Consider the following 9385-nt stretch of genomic DNA (forward strand, 5'->3'; position numbering starts at 1 on the left):
TCGAGCCATCCACCCCTCCTCCTCTTCTGAACTTGGGTCCTCACTAATTCAAGTTGCTCTGTGACCTTGGGTGAGTCATTCTTTTGTTTTTTGTTTGTTTGTTTGTTGGCAATAGGAGTTAAGTGACTTGCCCAGGGTCACACAGCTAGTAAGTGTTAAGTGTCTGAGGCCAGATTTGAACTCAGGTCCTCCTGAATCCAAGGCCAGTGTTTTATCCACTGCACCACCTAGCCGCACGTCATTCTTTCTCCTCTGGACTTCATTTATCTCATCTTCTATTAATTTTATTTATGTATTCCTCATCTTTTCTCTATCTCCTCATTCTTTTATTAAAGGATGCACCTGGATCTGTCATTTTTGGTTTTGTGTCCTCCATGTTTAGCATAATGCCTGACAGTCAGTCAATAAATATATATATATTATCAATGTGCCAGGCCTGATTGATTGCTGATCAGACTAGAGGACCTCAAGGTCCCTTCCAGCTCCAAAAGTCTGTTCTCTGATTCTAAGAGAGCCCCAGCAGGCCTGTATATCAAGAAGTCAGTCACACTTAAAGCTTCCAACACCTACGTCCCGCCCCCTTGGATGACCCAAAGGAAGCATCTTTACCAGGAAGGAGTGAGAGCAGGGGAGGGAATGTTGACACCTTTGTTCCTTTTGTATCACCATATATTTAGAGTTCCTGGAGCATTTGCCATATTCCTCTACTAGACTGTAAGCTGTCTGAGGTCAGGGACTTTTGCTACCTAAATTTCCTCAGGAAGTATATCGCTCTGTATACAGTAGGCACTTACTATATAGTGAATGAATAAGTTAGCAAGTATTAAGTGCTTACTATGTGCCAAGCACCGGTCTGAGTGCTGTAGTTACAAATCCAAAATCAAGATAGCCTCTGCCTTCCCGGGAGCTTATATTCTAATAAGTAGCAATAACCCAGAAAAGGGACTGGTGACCAAGGAAGAATGTGATGGTGAGTGAAGCACAAAAGGGAGTTGACTGACATGCCCTTTTACTGCCTTTAAGTTCAGGAGCCCAGCTTGTGAAGGTGATGGCAGAGCTCAGAGCTCTTCCAGCAGAGAAGCCTTTGATATTAAAATACACGGTTCTCCCAGACAGGGGAGGGAAAGGAGGGAAGCACGCTCCCAATGCCTCACTCAGTAGCTAAGTGATTTCCCACATACTAGCTAGCTGGGGTGGTAGATTGTCTAGGTTCGGACTGTTAGCTACTGCCTTCCCCTGTCTCAGAGCCCTCCCTTGTACCCACCCAGCTAAAGAGAGAGAAGAGGGTGTTAGAATGGGGTGAGGAGGTGGGCAGAAAGGGAGGTAGACAGCCACAATAGGGATACTAGGGCCCTCCTCTCCCATAAACTGTCTCTGGGTCCTTGAATGCCAGAGTCAGTAGGGACCTTTAACTCCTCTATGCCCCATATTCTGCCCAGCAATCTTCTCTTTAACATTCCGGGTGAATGGTCAGACAGCCTTGGCTGTGGTAGAAAGAACTCCGGATTTGGAGACAGAGCACCCACCTGGACTTGCCCTCTGGTTTTTACTTGGGTGACTTTGGGAAGGTCATGTCCCTTGCCCGAGCCTCTGTTTAGGCATTTTGGTTGGGTTCGTGACCCCATTTGGGGTTTTCTTGGAAGAGACTGGAGTGGTTTTTGCCATTACCTTTTCCAGCTCATTTGACAGATGAGGAAACTGAGGTAAACAGGGTAAAGTGACTTGCCCAGGGTCACATAGCTAGCAAGTGTCTGAGTCTGGATTTGAACTCAGTTCTTCCCAACTTCAGGCTCAACACTGCCCAGTTTACTCTTCTGTAAAAATGGGGTGGGGGACAGTTTGGGCCTGATGAGCTATAAGGACTTTTCCCACTCAAAGTGTTATACTGTAAATACTTCTTGTGATGGAGAACTCTCCAGGGACCAACATGAGCAATTGCTAGTTACCATCTTTCCCCAAATTCCTTTTGTGTAGTACGGTGAGCTTTATACTCTTTTTGTTTTGTTTTGTTTTTGGTTTTTTGCAGGGCAATGAGGGTTAAGTGACTTGCCCAGGGTCACACAGCTCCAGTGTCAAGTGTCTGAGACTGGATTTGAACTCAGGTACTCCTGAATCCAGGGCCGGTGCTTTACCACTGCGCTATCTAGCTGCCCCCGAGCTTTATACTCTTAATAGACTAATCTGTGATTCCATTGGCATGGACAACTTCTAATGAAAGAGATTCCTACCATCAAGGCAGATCAGCAGCTGCTTTATAATCTTTGCAGTTTTAGAGAACTGCCTGGGGGCATCAAGGGATTAAGATAGTGACCCAAGATCACCCAGGGAAAGTGGGATTTGAACTTTCCCCGGCAGGCTCTCTCTCTTGATATGCTGCCTCCCCTTATCCCTGTTTTTCAAAGAGGACACACTCTTTTTTCCAAGGTTCATTAGCCTTATTCTCAGACCTTCTGAGCTAGGAAAGACCTCAAAACACAGAGGGTCTGAGTGGAAGTGGTTTCATAATGGAGAATATAGGAGCTGCAAGACAGCCCTAGAACATGGAAAGTTAGGGTTGGAAGGAACCTTTAAAAAGCATCGAATGTCAGAACTGGAAAGGGACCTTAGACTGCAGAATGTGTTGGGAAAAGACCTAATAACATAGATTACTGTAATCTCGGCCAATTTCCTGACCCAAGATTTCACAGGAGATTAATAGCAGAGCCGGGACCAGAACTGCCACAGAATCCGGACTCTGCGGCCACTAGTCTTTCTTCTAACCCAGGAGAACTGACTTCACGAGGGTTGTATCAGCTGGAGGGGTGGCACGGTGCACAGAGCATTGGACTTGGAGTCAGGAAAGACTCATCTTCCCGAGTTCAAACAAGCGTCTGGTCTCAGACACGTGGCTGCACGATCCCGGGCAAATCACTTCACCCTGTTTGCCTCAGTTTCCTCATCTGTCAAATGAGCTGGAGGAGGAAATGACAAAGCACCTCAGTATCTTTGCCAAGAAAACCCCAAAGGGGGTCAGCAGTCAGACTCGACTAAAACAATAAGCAGGGAAATAAAGTGTCTTTATTCACATTTTACAGAGACAAACGAGGCCCAGAGAAATGAGGAGGTGGAGGGGAGGCTGAAGCCAAGTGTTCCTGACTCATGCTGTTTCTTCATCAGCAAAATGAGAATCCTACCTGCCCTGCAAACTTCCAGTGCCTGTTACCCGGAGCACAAACCTAAGAGATCCTTAGCACACCGGCTACTTCCTACCTAGGTGTTGGGGTTGGGGGGGGGGGGCAGATGACTGCACCTTTGGGAACCTGTCTCCTCACCCGGAAAATGAGGGGGCTGGGCCAGATCAAGGTTCCTTCCAGACATCTGGGATTTTACTGCGCTCTTCTGAAGAAGTCCGTGCGTTCCTAGGGGGCTCGATTCAGCAAATGCTTATTAAATGATTACTAGGTCCAAGGCCCGGAAGAAGACAAAGGCAGGAACGACAAAGTCCCAGTTCTCCTCCGGCAGCTGGATCCCGAGCGGGATCTCCCAATTAGATCCTTGGAGGGTTCTTTCGGGGCTTAAGGGTGGAGACCCAGGATAAAGGAAGGAAAAAGGCTAAGACTAAGGGCAAGAAGGCTCGAAGTTCTTCCAACTTCTCTCCCCTGGCCCTTGTCCTCCCATCCCTGACCCGCGTTCGCTGTTTCCAGGTGGGCTCGCTCGGGCTACCCATCCAGATTCTGAGGGAGCCAGGCTGCCCCCAGCGGCACGCGCACCGAAGCCCACCGGGGAGAGCTGGGGAGAGCTCTCTGCGCCCCAGCCCGCCGGCGAAGACGCACCGCAGCCCGCTACCCCTTACCTCGTTTTGGCCGCCGGCCCCGCTCACCAGATCCCTGCCTGGGCAGCCATCGCTGCCCCCGCGTCCGCCGCAGGCGCTCCCGGCTCCTTCTCCCGGGGCACTGGGCTCGGAGCCCCGGGCTTGTGGGCTCGCACGCTCCGGGTTTGGCACAGCTCAGTCCCGCGCTCCGCACCCAAATCTCGCCCCAGCCCGACTGTCGGGCTCGCTAGCTGGGTCGGAGCGCAGGTGATCCCCTAAGGGGCGGGCGCACTGGGGACCGCGCCCCCTCCTCCAGCCCCACGCTCCGAGAGGGGCAGTCCGGGGCTGCCCGGCTGAGCCAGGTGCCCAGGGGTCCGCAGTCCGCGGAGCCGTGGCGCCCCCTCGTGGTTACCTGCGGACTCTCGCCGGACCCATCCCCGGGAGCTCTCTGTGCCGGGGCTCCCCTCACCCCGGGAGGTTCGAGTCCTCCAGCTTGGACAAAGTGTCTGGTCCCTGACTTCTTCCTGCCGATAAAGTAGGAACCGCAGGCTTCAGAGCTGCCTTAGGGGATCATCTAGTCCAACCTCCCTGTTAGGGTTAGTCGGATTCCCCAGTTTACAGGGGAAACTGAGCCCAGAGCAGTCAAGATCACAGAAGTGGTAAGAGCTGAGACCGCAGATCCTGTCTCATGATCCAGCCCCAAGACAGTCTGAATGGCGTGTGATGAGAAAGTGCTTTGGAAACCTTGAAGCTCCCGCCGTTATCTGGAGTTTACCACCTCAGCCCGGTGCAAGAGAGACGGTTGTGGGAGTCATAAGGCCTAGGTTCAAAGCCTAACTCTCTACTTACTTTGAGGATGACTTTTGAGCAAGTCACTTGGCCGTTCTCAGACTGTTTCCTCATCTGTCAAATGGGAGCTAGCACGAGATAAGCTCTTTAGGTCTCCTGCTCTAAATCACTGACGCTGAGAACCGCGGTATTTTAGAACAAGAAGAGAACAAACTGGGGGCTTGACTGGGCTTAACTGATTTCACCTGAAATAACAGGAGAGCCATACCAGATAGTCAGTCAATTAACATTTATTAAACACCTACTATGTGCCAAGAACAATGCTAAGCACTAGGGATACAACCCCCCCCCCAAAAAAAGGCAAAAGACAGCCCCTGCCTTCAAGGAGCTCAGTGTAAATGGGGGAGGGGGAGAGGGACAGGAGGTGGAGGAAATACTGGAACAACCATGTACAAGACAAAATACATACAGGATAAATAAACCGGTGACAATTTCAGAGGGAAAGCCCTGGAGTGAAGGACCAGACGAGGCCGGCTGAGACTTGAAGGAAGCCAGGGAAACTAGGAGGCAGAGGTGAGGAGGGAGAGCAGTCCAGGCATAGAGGGCAGCCTGTGAGGATGCCCAGATTTGAGAGAATGAGTGCCTAAGGTGAGGAACAGAAAGAACACCAGCATCTGCGCACCACAGAGCATTTCAACCAACCAATCGGTAACATTTAGTAGAAACCTCCTGAGGCAGCTAGGTGGCTCGGTGGATGAAGCACCCGACCTGAGTTCAAATGCAGCCGCAGATACTGGACACTTACTAGCTGTGTGACCCTGGGCAAGTCACTTAACCCCAAACTGCCTCTCTCTCTCTCTCTCTCTCTCTCTCTCTCTCTCTCTCTCTCTCTCTCTCTCTCTCTCTCTCACACACACACACACACACACACATTAAAAAAAAAAAAAAAGAACCTACTACCTGCTAAACAGGGGCCGCTAGGTGGTACGGTGGATAGAGTGCCTGGCCTGAAGTCAGAAAGACCTGAGCTCAACTAGATGTACGACCCTGCACCATCTAGCTGCCTCCAAGTCTTTGCTATTTTAAGAACGCTATTTTAAGACTTATGTCTTAAAAAAAAAAACCAAGGGGGCGGCTAGGTGGTACAGTAGATAAAGCACCGGCCCTGGATTCAGGAGTTCCTGAGTTCAAATCTGGCCTCAGACACTTGACACTTACTAGCTGTGTGACCCTGGGCAAGTCACTTAACCCCCATTGCCCTGCAAACAACAACAACAACAACAACAACGACTTACGTCTTACTTTATTAGTCAAGTCTTGAATTGTTATTGAACTTTGTATGTGGATTCATCTTATTTTCCCTGACTAGACTTTGAGGTTCCAGAGGGCAGGGATTGAAACGGATACTTCTTTATATTTCTCCCCACCTCCATCTCTAGGACTTAGCAGGGAGCTGGTCAAACAGTTCAGTAAGGATTTGTTGGATGAATGAGCAGATATGTTTGGGGAAAATGTTGGGGTCTGCCCTACATCTTGAAACAACACAGAGGAGCCTAGGAGATGCTGGTGTGAGGGAAGAAACTTTGGTCAAATTAGGTTTAATCCAGAAAGGTTTTGGGCCAAGTGACTAGAATTCTCCAATTGTTAAAGTAATCATAGATTCTTAGGCTAAATACAATGTTAGAATTCATCTGTCCTGAACATGGAGTCAGGAGGAGCTGTATCTTAATCCTGTAGAACTCCCTTGTTTTCCAGAGGAACTCTATGAACAATACATCAAAGATCCTTTGTGGTGACAGAGATTAATTAAACCTGGCTGGATATGCAAATAGTCAGAAATTCCTGAGGACAATCAAAGCTCAAACCAAGCTGACTTTTCCCGAGACATTTGGGAATTTATGGTGCTTTTGAGGACATTTCCTTTCTGCTAGAGACTTTCTGTCTCACCTCCCCAACATTCCTGAGCCATTTGGGGTTTCATGAACCTTCTAAGAGAAACCCTTATCTGCAAGGATTCCCAAACACTTCCTGCTTCACATCCTCTATCACACAGTTTGCTTTCAAGGTTTGTACTGTGCAAATGGAATTAAGAGCATCCTGTAGTGCAGCAGGAAGCAAGGAGTTAATCAAGCCAGACCTAACTGACATATCAATAAATCTTAACTGTTCAGGGACTGCACATTCCCCGTCCCCCCATGCCCCTTCAACTGTTTAACCATCTGCCTTCCCCAATCCAGAATGGACTATTTTCTCTGGGATAGCTCCCCTAAATGTGTTTTTGCTAAGAAGAATTAACAGGGTAATGGCGGCTTGCATTATTGAGCTGTCCTTCACTCTGTTTCATGGGACTGTTTTTGTTTTTTTTTTTTTACATTCCTCATTCTGGTTCGAGAAGGACATAGTCTTTTGACTTCTCCTTGCTCTGATTTGTGGGGAACTTGGGGTTCCTCACTCTGGTTCATAAACTGTAGGGGACAACTACTCACCCTAGTACCCTGAAACACAATTTAATGAATTGTGTTTCACTCTGGTTGTAGCTTACTCCATGGGAACAGTTCTCTGATTAACAATCCCATCTAATCCCAACTATTTGTAGCATTGTGGGCAAATCATTTCATGTAATTTCCTTGAGCCTCAGTTTCCTCATCTATAAAATGAAGATAAAACTAGCCTCATAGGAATGTTGGGAGGCTCAAATCAGGTAATAATGTATGTGTAATGGGGTTACAGGGAATGCTTAGACCACTCAAGATGGCATCATACCAGTGGAAGACTCCAAGGGACCTGCTTCTCAGAGACTAGAGAACTGGGCCGTACATGGACATTCTGCTTTGATCTACCCTGTGGTTGGGAATAGCCATTTTCCATTGGCTGAGTAGTTGAAAATGTCATTGTCTTTAAAACTGCCTCACCAAGCCTTCAATAGACAATTCCTGCATTCTAATCTAAGAGTGAAGGACCCCCTCACCTGATTCAGTAAGGGAGAGCCTAGAGGCTCCTTCCTTTCTCTACCCTTTTGGCCTAGATCTAGCCCCAGCGATGGGCCTGGGGTTTCGGCCTTTTCTTTGGTCCTTTTCCAGTCTAGGTGCAGGGAGTAGAGTCTCTGACCTAAGAGGTTCTAGCCACAGAAATCCAGGACAGGTATTCCAGCCATACTAGTATCCGAACTTGGGACTTGAACTTGCTGGGAAGAATGCTGTGTTGTGGAAGGGAGCTAAATTGTGAATCCGATCCCCCTCCCCTTCCATGAGACTGAGGCAGGGGGAAGAGGGGATTATTCCCTAAATGTATATTTGTTCTTGCTATATCTTTGAAGTAAATATCCCTTTGTAAAAGCTAATGTGGGGGCAGCTGGGTGGCACAGTGAATAGAGCATTGGCCATGGAGTCAGGAGGACTTGAGTTCAAATCATACCACGCTTACTAGTTGGGTCATCCTGGGCAAGTCACTTAATCCTGATTAACTCCCATAACCCTGATTAATTTACCCCTCCCCCATGGGACCAAATGGGATATTTATAAAGTACTTTTCAAACCTTAAAGTGCTGTGCATGTTTTAGCTATTATTGTTGTTGTTGGTATAATACCCAGTGGTCCCAGGTCTGCCTTCTGGAGCCTAGCAGAATGAGTCTAATTCTCTTCTGAAGTTTAGATTTCTCCAAGGTCCTTTGCCAGTGACTCCATACTTACTGCCTGAGTGGGGTTTTGTTTGTTTGTTTGTTTTTTGGTGAGGCAATTGGGGTTAAGTGACTTGCCCAGGGTCACACAGCTAGTAAGTGTCAAGGGTCTGAGGCCAGATTTGAACTCAGGTCCTCCTGAATCCAGGGCCGGTGCTCTATCCACTGTGCCACCTAGCTGCCCCCGGCTGAGTGGTTTTAAACAACTCTCTTCCCCCTGCTTCTATCAGAGCTGCTAACAATTCTGCTGTTTTCACAGGACTCCCCGATGAAGAGCAGCTGGATCCTTCTTTCTGGCTCAGAAGGAGACACAAAAGACCTGAGCTACCATCTAGAAAGGATGGGATTTTTTTTTTAAGGGAATCCAGTTTAGGGTGGCTGATTGACTAAAAGGAAGTACCTTCCCTCCTCTCTGTATTGGACTGAACACTTCTAGCGTTCTTTTTATTTCATGTGGAAAGGCAGCAGAGGATAGTAGAGAGTTAGACCTAAAGTGAGGAGAGACCAAGATTCTAACCCTACTTATGATACTTATTAGTCCTGTGATGATGAGCAAGCTACTTAACCGGAACCTCAGTTTCCTCATCTCTGCAGTAGGCACAGTATTGTCAGGAGTGACAAACAGGTGAGATCATAGCTTTGGAACTGGAAGGGACATGAGAAGTCTCCTAGCCCACCCCCTTTTCTTTATAAATGAGGAAACAGACCAAGAGAGAGGAGGTTAATAACATATGTGTACCCCAGAAAGGAGAAATGAGAACACACCTTCCCTCCCTCTTTTGCAGAGGTGGAATGTGGGGCAGCACATATATTCTCAGACTTTTTTTTTTTTTGTGGGACAATGAGGGTTAAGTGACTTGCCCAGGGTCACACAGCTAGTAAGTGTCAAGTGTCTGAGGCCGGATTTGAACTCAGGTACTCCTGAATCCAGGGCCAGTGCTTTATCCACTGCGCCACCTAGCCACCCCCTATTCTCAGACTTTTTACAGTGTATTGATTGATTTTTCTGATCTTTTTCTCCTCTTCCTCTTTTTCTTTAAAAAAATATTATTATACTTTTTATATGGCTTGGCTCTCTGAGAGGGGGAGGAGCAACTGGGAGAAATTCTGGGAATGTAAAAAAAATAACA

At 47.9% G+C, this 9385-nt stretch overlaps 1 protein-coding gene across 1 annotated transcript in view; it reads right to left on the minus strand.

Moving 5' to 3' along the window:
• Positions 1–4009, minus strand: part of LOC122749300 (non-compact myelin associated protein) — a 47811-nt gene extending 43802 nt beyond the window's left edge. The window contains exon 1 of the mRNA XM_043995603.1: positions 3833–4009. The gene's annotated coding sequence lies outside the window, so the exon portion shown is untranslated. The remainder of the gene's footprint in view (positions 1–3832) is intronic.
• Between the last annotated feature and the right edge of the window lie 5376 nt (positions 4010–9385).

This window comes from Dromiciops gliroides, chromosome 3 (genome assembly GCF_019393635.1).
Source record: "Dromiciops gliroides isolate mDroGli1 chromosome 3, mDroGli1.pri, whole genome shotgun sequence".
Taxonomy (NCBI): Eukaryota; Metazoa; Chordata; class Mammalia; order Microbiotheria; family Microbiotheriidae; genus Dromiciops; species Dromiciops gliroides.